The sequence below is a fragment of the Marmota flaviventris genome, chromosome 1 (assembly GCF_047511675.1).
Source record: "Marmota flaviventris isolate mMarFla1 chromosome 1, mMarFla1.hap1, whole genome shotgun sequence".
NCBI lineage: Eukaryota > Metazoa > Chordata > Mammalia > Rodentia > Sciuridae > Marmota > Marmota flaviventris.
This window is the reverse complement of record NC_092498.1, coordinates 124,340,166-124,351,689: the sequence shown is the minus strand read 5'-3', so window position 1 is coordinate 124,351,689 and position 11,524 is coordinate 124,340,166.

Sequence of the window (11,524 nt, the reverse complement as noted above, 5' to 3'; positions counted from 1 at the left end):
AGGAGGGAGCCGGGGTCCGGCCTGTGGGGTGGGGATCTGAGGCACAGGCACCTGGGAGACGGCACTCCAGATGCCAAGGTCCTGGGGTGGGTGGGGCCTGCTGGGCTCCAGCACTGCAAGGGATTTGCCCCTACAGCGTGGGAAGTCAGTGGTCACCCTGCAGCTAGGGCGGGGCTTCTCACAGGCGGGAAGGCTTCTCCTTTCACCAGATTTTCACACTTCCTGGTTCCAGGGGCAGAGGCCAGCCCATATCCTCCTGCCCCTCCCCACACACTCCTCCCCAAGCCTGGCACCTCCTGTGTCCATCTGTCCCCCTGTGTTCCCTGGAGCTGGGAATGGCCCTGCTGTAGGGTCAGACAGGGTGGGCTGGGGGATCTCTGGGAGACCTGTCCCCTGGAAACGCACCCTCCTGTTCCTCTGCAGCGCCTTCCGCACACCAAGCTCCTTCAGCCTCCCGCCATGTTGTCTGGCAGCCTGTCAAGGAGCTGCCCTGTGGGTCAGGGGCGGCTCTGAGGTCCCCGGGCTGGTGTCCCTCAGCTGCGACCGCTGCAGTCTCACTGTTGTCCCGAAGTCCACTCTCTAATAAAACTTTTCTACGCCAGCTGGGGAGCAGCTCGGTGGGAGACCACCTGTGCAGCGTGCAGGAGGCCCTGGGTTCGATTCCCCAGAAAGGACGTTCCTACCGTCAGTGTCCAGTGAGGCCTGGGAAGAGCTTCATGACCCCCACGACCCCTGGAAATCCAGAGGGCGTGTGGCAGGAGTGTCCAGGCGGACTACAGCCCAGGCCAGGGAGACGCCCTGCTGGACTGACCCCGTTACAGATGCAGGCACGTCACACCTGAGACGTGACCTCATGTTTATGGGAGTCTCCCTTCCTCTGAGCCATCGGAGACATGTGCTGACCCTGGGCTCTGTCCTGCTATCCTGCAAGTCTGGATGTTCTCCAAAGGCCTCAGGGTCTGCTCTCCTCAGCCGGCTCCAGACCCCACTTCCCTGGCACACGGGAAGGTGGTGCTGTCACCAAGTAACGCCCACCATGTCCACTCCTGAGAGTCACATTGAAACATGGGGGACTCGTGGGTCCTGGACTGCGCTGCGTGGTCTGGACAGGCGGCTCCCACAAGGCTGGTGGGCCTCCACACGGTTCTAGTGCCTGGGTGTGGGTTCACAGTCCCACCAGCCCCCGGAAGCCTAGGTGTGGTGTGGCAGCAAAGCCACCAACCGCCCTTGTTCCTCACAGTCCTCGGGGCTAGAGCCATGGTCAGGGGGCCGTCCTGTTCTATTGAGGGCAGTTCCTGGTTTGCACATGGCTGCCCTCCAGCTGCATCCTAACCTGGCTGAGCAGGTGCTCTGGGTCCCTTGTTCCCATATAAGTCACCATGGTAACATGAGGGGTCCTGCTTGTCACTTCCCTGAGGCACCACCTGCTCACAGCTTCTAATTGGGATGGGGCTGCTAGCATGTGACTTGGGGGCACAAGTTACCTGTAACTGGGAGGTGGGCTGCAGCTCTGAGCTGCCCCAGGCCACCACCATGCCCTGCCCTGCCCGCCCCACCCACTGCCTCTCAGGGGTGGGTCACTCCAAAGACTGGCATGATAGCGCCCAGGTCAGCTACTGCTGGATTCTTCACCAGCCTCTCTGGGTCCTTATAACCACCCCAAGGAGAGGGAAGGTGGTTGCTTCCATTGTCCACGGTAGGGAAACTGAGGGGCTGAGGGGCGGTGAGTGACCCACGGGTCATGGAGCTGGGGGAACGCTGGGGGCCAGGCTAGAAGCAGTCCCTGTCCCCAGGTGAGTACCACCATGGAGGCTCCACACTGGGATCTTGGCATGCTGAACCAGTCCTCCAGGGCCACTCACAGGGCCAGAGCACCCTACCAGTCCCCAAGGTCACAGGGCGATGTGTGCCGGGGCCAAGGGCTTCTCTCTGGGCTTCATTCCCCCCAGCTCTGTGCTGAGCCCCTGCTGTCTTGAGTCCTCCTGCAAGTTCTCCTGCAAGTCCAATAAGGGTGGGCAAGACCCAGCCATGGCTGGACACTGAGAGGAAGCCGGTAGACAGACCCCAGTCCCCTATGCCTGCTTATTGCCCTGGACCTTGTCTCACCTGCGTACCTGCAGGATGGCACCTGGACACTGCAGAAGCAGCAGCCCACTCCGCCTCTCTCTGCCTTTTAATTGAAAAAAAAATTTTGGGTGGGGTGTTGGAGATTGAGCCCAGGGGTGCTTGACCACATCCCCAGCCCCATTTAATATGTTTTCATCTTGAGAAAGGATCTCACCAAGTTGCTGACGCTGGCCTCCAGCTCTCGATCCTCCTGCCTCAGCCTGCTGAGTCACTGGGATCACAGGCGTGACCGCCTATCTGTCTCTCACTCCCTCCCTCTCTCTCCCTCCCTCCCTCCCTCCCTCCCTCTCTCTGTCTCTGTCTTGCTCCCTCTGAGTCCTACTCAGTCACACTCAGGTAGATCAGAACTGGCAGGTCCTGGTTCCCAGGGGCCCCAGGTGCTGGCCCTGGGCTGGAGCCCTGATGGCCTGGCCTTCCTCCCAGCCTGGGCCAGGTCCCGCAGGCAATTGGGAGTGCCGTGGGCTTCCTGCCGCCCCTGCAGCAGGTCCTGCACTCTGACATGCTGCAGGCTCAACAAAACAGGCCACATCCTTAGACTTGAGGAGCTTGCAGCCCTGGCCTGCTGTCGAGGGAAGAAGGACAAACACAGAACACACTTAGACTCAGAATCCGCACCCTGCGCCTTGGATAGCAGGGCAGGGAGGGGCACCTGGGGTGCCCAGGGGGAGCCAGAAGGGTGACCTCCAGACAGGCCTGTGTGAGGCAGGGGTGTGCTTGGAGATCCGGGAGGCTCTGGGGCTGCAAGGGTCAGCACAAGCATGGGGGGTTTCTGGGGCCACAAGGCCACTGCAGGGTTTGAGCAGCAGGGGGCCTGGGTGACCCCCCTGCAGTCCCCCTGGCTGTGTTCAAGCAGAGAGGGGCCAGCTGGGAGCAGGAAGAGCGGGGAGGAAAGTTCCTGGGCTGGTGAGGTGTGGCGGCCCCTGTGTGCTCCCAAGGCAGATCCCCAGGACTGCTGGCCAGCTGAGCCTCAAGAGGAGGGAGTGCCAGCCATCTCTGCCTGGGCGCTGGAAGTGGGTGGTCATGGCTGTGACCGGAGGGCTAGCTGGGTGTGTGGGCCTGGTGTTCCCTGGCGGGGCCCGAGCGGTGCCAAGGGCTGGATTCTTCAGCACCCAGGCCTCCTGCCCCACAGAGCTCTCCTGGGGGAGACTGCACCCCAAGCTCCACGTCGGGGCCTGGGACTCCCCCAGACATGGCAGTCTGAGACTAGCAGAGGTGATCCTGGGGGAGCTCCGCTGCCCAGTCTGCCCTGGAGAGCAGGACAGGAGAAGCCAGAGAACAGACACACAGACCCACTGCACAGGGGCTGCAGCCATTGGACATGGGTTCCCTGGACACAGCAAATCTTGGTTGAGGTGGTGACACACAAGGCCAGCCCCTGCTCTGGCGGGGAGCAGCTGCCTCAGGGACAGGGCAGGAGCAGGCACTCACAGCAGCGCTCTGGTACAGAGAGAACCCACAAGGCAAACGCACAGGTTATCTGCAGGGCTGGATGGGTGTGAGGGACACAGGGCGTGTGGCTGGTGCCCTGAGCCTGGAGCCCAGGGCCCAGAGCTCAGCCTGGACTGCCCAGCATGGATTTGTACCTCACTGCTGGTGAGTGGCCTTGGGCCCTGATTGCATCACCCAGGTCCCCCAGCTGAGACCCTGATGCAACTGACTGCCACTGTGCAGCGTGGCCTGGCCTGACCGTACTGGACTCTGTCCACCAGCCAGCCAGCCAAGTCTCAGAGTCTCCTTTGGCTTCTGTGCACAGCCTTGTGGCTTTGGAAACCACATGGTGTCACCGAGTGCTGGTCCTCTAGCCACACCCGGCTGCTGTGCTGGAGGTTTGGTTTCCGATCTGTCTTGTGTGTGAGTCGGGATCTCACCAGGTTGGGCTTGAACTCCTAGGCCCAGCAACCCTCCTGCCTCAGCCTCTAGTCACTGGGCTACAGGCATGTACTGAGCGTGGCCGGGGGTGCATGTTTTTCCATGTAAAGTCAGGATGAGCCTTAAACGTGGCCCAGATCAACGGGTAGTATCTCTTTCTTTTTTTTTTTTTTCCTTTTTTTTTTTTGGTACTAGGGATTTAACCCAAGGGTGCTTTACCACTGAACCACATCTCCAGCCCATTTTAATGATTCTTTAATTTGTGTGTGTATGTGTATGGTGCTGGGGACAAACCCAGGGCCTCACCTTTTAATTTTGAGACAAGGTCTCCCCTGTTTTGCCCAGGCTGGAACTTGCAATCCTCTTGCCTCAGCCTCCTGAGTCTCTGGGATCACAGGCCTGTGTCACTCACCTGGCAAAACTTCCATTATTTTCCACATAGGTAACAGCAGGGCTGGGGGAGTAGCTAAGTGGGGAGACACTTGCCTCCAGGGAGTGAGGTCCCTGATTTCTTCTTGAACCCAAGGGTGGTTAACCACTGAGCCACATCAATTCGCTGCCCTCCCCTTTGAATATTTTATTTAGAGAGTTGCTAGGCCCCACTAAGTTCCTGAGGCTGGCCTTGAACTCGTGATCCTTTGCTGTGACCTCCAGAGCAAGCGAGGGACTAGGTTTACAGTGTGCTCTACGCTCAGGGCCAGCCTGGCATGGGCCGGGTTCTGGGTTTGAGCCCCAGTACCCAAAACAAATGTATGTAACTAGGAAACTGCAGGCGTGAGCTGTCCCCAAGTCTGTCCTCCAGGTCCTGGGGCTGGGGATGCGCTCTGTGGTACCGTCCCCAAACAGCTCAAGACCTGGTTCCATTGCCAGCACCACAGCCAATAAACAGAAGGGGTGTGCTTCCATTCTGTGCCCCCCAGTGTAGCTGGCCTCTACCCCTCAAGATGAAGAGGACATTTCCCTGAGGCCTCCCCAGCACCTGCTAGAGCTCTGGTTGTTGGGTATAAGAAAGACTGGGTGGAGTTCAGCAAAAGGACCTCACAGGGAGGGGCACTCAGTTCTCCTCCATCTTCATCCTTTTCGTGCCTGGAATATGGTGGTGATGGTTAGAACGGGAGCAGCTGCTGTGGGCAACAGGGCAGAGCCTCACACTCATTGTGGATGACAGGGGAAACTCATCAGGGCCCCAGGTAGCCCTGTGGTGCCAGCATTTTCATGAGGATGAAATAAATGGTCCTGGCCACTGTTACTTTGGATCCTTATCTCTTCTAGCCAGCAGCGTACACATGTGGCACACACAGTGGAGAGGAGGCCTCACTCCCACCCAGCCTCCCAGTCTCAAAGGTAGCAGAGGCCACAGGCGTCACCCTGAGGGAAGCCCAGCCCCTCCGAGGCCAAGGCTGGAGCATCATCGCACGTTCCAGGCCAGGCTGGGCAACTTAGAGAGACCTTGTTTCAAGATAACATTAGAAAGTGTTGAGTGCAGCTCAGTGATAGAGCACCCCTGGGTTCAACCCCCAGTGCCACCAAAAAAAACTCCAACTCAAGCAGGGATGGGTGCAGCCCTCCACTATCCTCTCCGAGGCCCAGGTTTGACCTCAGTCTGTAAACACATACACACAAAGCCTCCGTGCCACGGGGTCCAACAAGTCCTCTTGGGGGCACATCCCATAGAACTGACCACAGGGCCTTGAGCAGGCTCTTGTGCACCTGTGGCCACAGCGGCCCTGTTGGTCATAGCCCACAGCTGCCAGCCATCCCCTGTCCACATATGGAAGAGTGGAAAAGAAAACGTGGCCAGGTCTGGGCCTGGTGTATCCATCATCCAGCCCCAGGAGGCTGGGGCAGGAGGACTGCAAGTTCAAGGCCAGCCTAGACAACTTAGGGAGGCCCTGCCTGCAAAGGAAATAGAAAGGGCTGGTGTAGCTTTTTGGTGGAGAGCTGGCCTAGCAGGGTGAGGTCCCGGCACTGAAAGCAGCAAGGAATCTGATCCTCCCTTTCACAGTGCCTCTGTGAGGCAGGGATGGAAACACCATTGGTTGAGATTCCTCACTCTCTGTGAGGACAGGAGGAGCTCAGGCTTGAGGCAGGGGGTCCTTACCACACCAACTGAAGCTGTCCTATTCATGACTGTGACCTCTCTAGTGCTGGTTTCCTTGAAGGTCAGACACTTTCAGCTTGGTGATGAACTTGAGTGGGAGTAACTCCAGTTAGATTCTCAGCCTTGCCTATGTGGGACAGTGGTCTCCTGAGATTTAGGGGTGGGGCTCTTTTTTCTTTTTGGTGCTGGGGTTTGAACCCTAGGTGCTCTACCACTGAGTATCCCCAGCCCTTTTTATTTTTTTTATTTTGAGACAAGGTCTTGCTAAGTTGCTGAGGCTGGCCTTAAATTTGTGATCCTTTCACCTCAGTCTCCTGAGTCTCTTGGATCACAGGACCCAGGGTCTTGTGCCGCCAGGCAAGCGCTTTACCATGGAGCCACCGTCCTGAATGGCACCCTCAGTCTGAGGTACACTTTAAATGCTCCCTGTTAGCAATTCCCTGTTTCCCCTCCCACCTCGGTGCACCTGTGGGTCCAGCTTCTTTTGGGGTCACAAATCTAGATGTGAGTCTGGCCCCTGGAGGGCTAGCAGAGCCAGTCCTCTGTTAGTGGGCAACTCCAGGAGCCCCACTTGTTACCAAAAGCTCTGTCCTTGTCCTCAAAGCCAATCCAATAACAAGGACACGGTTTTGAGAAAAAGGAAAAAGAAGGCTTATTGCTTTGCTAGCAAAGGAGAACACAGGGGACTCCTGTCCCAGAAGCTGGGATTGTGCCCATCCACAGGAACAGGGGCTTTTAAAGAGGTGATTCAGAGAAAATTGGGATTAGGGAGGAGAGGTCAGGAAGGAGAAGATGAGGGGAAAGGCGATCAGGGAGAAGTTTTGGAAAAAGAAGATCAGGGAGAAGAAGGTTGGGAAAAAGAAAAGAACATGCCAGTTTCAAAGCCACAGGGGACACAGTCACAGCATCAAGTGAACCCCTGTTACACCCCAGGGACCTTGGGGAGGGCGAAAGCAGAACTTGTGATGGGCCTTCTGATGCTGGTCCAGGTGGGAGCATTCCCGGAACAGCATGCAGAATCCCAGAGGAGTCCTGACCTGCAGGGCCCATCCTGAGACTAGGAGGGTCCCCAGGTCCTGGGGGCCAGAGAAGGTGGGGCTGTGGGATGGTGGTGCCAGCCACACAGCCAGCGCCCGGCTCCCTTCCTCCACGGGCCAAGGCTGGGCTCACTGTGCTGTGTTTTGCCAGGTTTCTGTGCTGGGATGAACCCAGAGCCTTGGGTGGGCTAAACCAGCACTCCCCCCCACCCCCGCCCCAGCTGCACTCCAGCCCTCCTAAGTCTGGCCCAGGATGTGGTTTGAACTCAGGGGCACTCCACCCCTGAGCCACATCCCAGCCCTATTTTGTATTTTATTTAGAGACAGGGTCTCACTGAGTTGCTTAGGGCCTTGCTTTTTTTTTTTTTGCTGAGGTTGGCTTTGAACATGTGATCCTCCTGCCTGGGCCTCCCAAGCTGCTGGGATTACAGGTGTGCACCACCTTCCTAAGTCTTTTTTAGAGAATGAAGTATTCAAGTTCCTGGTGTCTTGGAGCTTAGACCCTGGAGGAGGGGCTAGAAAATAACAAGCAGCGTTTCAGCAACACTAATTCATGAAGAAGATAACCTAGTGATCATGCTACAGAGTTTCCATGGAAGGAACGTCACTGGTTTTTTGGTTTTTTGATACCAGGGATTGAACCCAGGGTGATTTACCACTGAGCCACATCCCCAGCTCCCTGCCACCCACCTTTTTTTTTTTTTTTTGAGACAGGGTCTCCCTAAATTGCTGAGAGTCTCGCTAAGTCTCTGAGGCTAGCCTTGACTTGCGATCCTCCTGCTTCAGCCTCCGGAGCTGCTGGGATCTCAGCTGTACCCCATGGAGCCCTCCGCCACGCTACCTTTCTGTTGGAGGTTAGCTGACATGATGATGTGATTCTCCTCCCCGTGAGGAAAGGAGCCAAGGAGGGACATCCAGAGAGGAGGGTGGCTCCATGGTCACAGGTGTACTGGGGACCAACCTGAGGGGCTCAGGGAGACTGAGAGCCTTTTCCACTTACATACAGCCTGGGGTACATGTGGGGAGAGAGGGGAATTTTGAGGTTCGGCTAGGGAAAGCTCCTCGTGGCATCAGCTTCAAAAGGAACCAGTGGTTTTCAGGATGCCAGTCTTAGAAACCAATTTCCTTCCTTGGCAGGATGGTGGGGTACCACCTGGGGAGTGCCACCTGGGCTCCAGGTCAGGCTGACTCAGAGAGATCAGGCAGTGATTCTTGTTCTAAGGTGGAGGATGGCACTGCCTGTGTCCAATTCTCCCTAATGCTACCCAGTGGTCCAGCCTCTGGTGCCACCCTAGCTTCACAGGCTCCTGGTCAGCACCTGACATGGGGGAGGGGCCTGGGGTGCAGTGATCTGCAGGGAGGGCTTCTGCAGCAGGTGGCCCTCAAGCTGAACTCATGTGTTAACATTACTGGGTGACATAGAGCCTGCCAGGTTGGGTGAGGAGGGAAGAAGCCAAGGGCTGCTTGTGGGCCCTGGTGTGGTCCAGGCCAGAGGGCAGACGCCTGGCTCAGGGTGTGGCACACAGGCAGGGTGGCACTGGGGAGGGAGGCATGGCCTAATGGGCTGTGGGGGGAACACTCCTGGGCAAGGCCTTGGGTGTGGTGCTGTTGCCAAAAGATCGGTCCTTGTCCCTGGTGCCAATCCAATAACAAGGACAGTTTTGAGAAAAAAAGGAAAAAGAAGATTTATTGCTTTGCTAGCAAAGGAGAAGTACAGGGAACTCCTGTTCCAGAGGCTGTGATTGTGCCCATCCACAGGAACAGGGGCTTTTAAAGAGGTGATTCAGATAAAATGAGATTAGGGAGGAGAGATCAGGGAGGAGAAGTAGAGGGAAAAGAAAATTTGGAAAAAGAAAAAAAACATGTAAGTTTCAAAGCCTCAGGGGATATAGTCAAAGTATCAAGTGAACCCCTTGTTACAAGACCCTGTCTCAAAATTTTAAAAAATTATCTAAAGGGCTGGGGGTTGAAGCTCAGGGGTATAGGACACGTGGGTTCCACCCCCAGTACTCCTCCCCTTTCCAAACTTATGACGCTAACAATTCCTCAAATTCCTGCTGGAACCACCTTCCTGCCCTGGGAGCTCTCTTGTTGGTGAGCTAAACATACCTGTTGCCTTCGTTCTTCGTAAACTTGTATGGAAGTTCACATTTCAATTTTTTGAAAATTACCCAGTGAAATCCCAGAGATGACTGGGGAGGCAGGAGTATCTCAGGCTTGAGAACAGCCTCTGCAATTGAGCGAGACCCCGTCTCAAAGTAAAATAAAAAGGACTGGGGGACGTACAGATTGAGTGGAAAAGTAGAGGTTGAGGATTAGCTAGCATGCTCGGGGCCCTGGGTTCAATACCCAGCGCTGCAAAAAAACAAAAATCAAAACAAAAGAGAACCCTGCTCCCTCAGAGGGCCCAGTAACTTCCAAAAGCAAATCTTTCCTGCCATCCTGACTCTCCTGGCCTCTTGGCCCTCTTCAATTGAACTTAAGGCAGAAATCCCCTTGGCTTATTCCCCCAGTCTGGGTACCTGGCTAGGTTGGTGGCCTTTACCACCTGCTCTGTTCTGGATTCTTACCACCTGACCTTCATGCTTGCCCTCAGTTGCAATTTTACCAGGTAGCTCTTGAGGGCAGGGACTCCATCTCCACTGGGGCCAGCCCAGCACTTAGCTCACTGAATAAAGGAGGAATGAACGTGGACACACGGGGGTGCTATGGCTGACCATGTGGCTACGGCACTGGGAGACACTTTCATTTGGAAAACACAAGTGCTGGGCAAGGAGACCTCTGTTCCTTCCTGCTCTGGTGTCCTCTGGCCTCCATCCAGGGTGGAGAACCCTGTGTTCTGGGGCCTGGAACGTGAACTGAGTAAGCTGAAGGGCTTCCAGGAATGATCGCACGGGGTTCCTCCCTGAGCATCAGGCCACTAGGAGGCTGTCTTCTGCAGCCAGGAAAGGGCCTGGCCCAAGAGCCTACCTTCTGAACTAGGTGTTTCCAGAGGCTGGGGGTATGGAGGCCTGTTCAGAATCATTCATTTGCAGAAGGACCACTGCATATGATGAAAGCAATTTGCAGGAAGGCCTGGTGTGCGTGTGCAGTGTGAGAAGGACCCCTCCACTGTCTTCTGGAGCAGCCCCTTCCAGGGCTTCCTGACAGGAACACTGCCTGCTTGCTTGTCCTTTCCTGCCTTTCTTTAGCACTGGGGTGAACTCAGGTGTGCTCTTCCACTGAACACTGAAGTACATCCACAACTCCCCCACTCTTTTGAGACAGGATCTTGCTAAGTTGCCCAGGCTGGCCTGGAACTTGTGATCTGCCTGCCTCAGCCTCCCAAGTTGCTGGAATCACAGGTGTGTGCTATCACCAACCCACCTGGCTAGAACTCTGGCTGGTTTTCTTGCCTAACTTCTCTTGGCCTTGATTTTCTGATCTGTAAAATGGGGGCATCAGGTACCTCAGGAATCATCATGAAGAATAAATCAATTAATAAATACCTTTAAAGAACACTGCCTGGCCTATGATAGGGACCGGTTAGCTGTTAGTTTCTAAACTGCTATGTGCACACATAGGTGTCCTGCATACACAAAATCTCTCCAATGGCCTCATCATCACAGATAATAGCATAGTATGCTCGTCTGCATCTTGCTTCCACTTATAGTTTGGAGAACTTTACACTTGAGCACGTAGATACTTAACACTGCCTATCAGCGCAGGTTCATTACTCTGCGAGATAGATGCACCAGGATTTGTCTAACTTTTCCTAGGTTTAGATGCAACCATTTTGGCTTATGACCTGACATTATGGAATGCAGCTTTATTTCTTCTTATTATTTTTGGCATTGGAGATTAAACCCAAGGTCTCAAGCATGCAAGGCATCACCGGGTTACATCCGGGTCCTGGAAGACAAGTGCATAACTTCTAATGAAGCCATTCTCATTCTGTCCAGATCTCAGTTTTCAGATTCATATGCCACATCCCAGGGGGAAACAGGACTGGGCAGCCCCAGGACTGCAAAGACATGGCACATAAGGCAAGATCCGGACGAATGAAACCCCATCCTTCCTGGGCAGGGTCTTCGGTAGCCCCAACCCGAACCTGCTCCTACACGTTGGCTGCGCCAGCGCCGCCACTCTATCAGCCACCAGGACCTGTCCTGATAGGCCCCGCCTCGTGCAGCCCCGCCCCTGGTGTCCCCGCCCCTTCGCCATCAGCTCCACCGCGTATAGGTCCCAGCTCCGGCAGGCCCCGCCCCTCCGGGCCCCGCCCTGCCCTTGAGTACCCGCCCCTTCAGGCCCCTCCCCGCCGCCCTTTAGACCCTGGAGGCCCGCCCCGCCGCCAGGCCTCGCCCCCTCCAGGCCCCGCCCCCGCGCAGTGCGGCTGCGCCGGCGTCCTAGG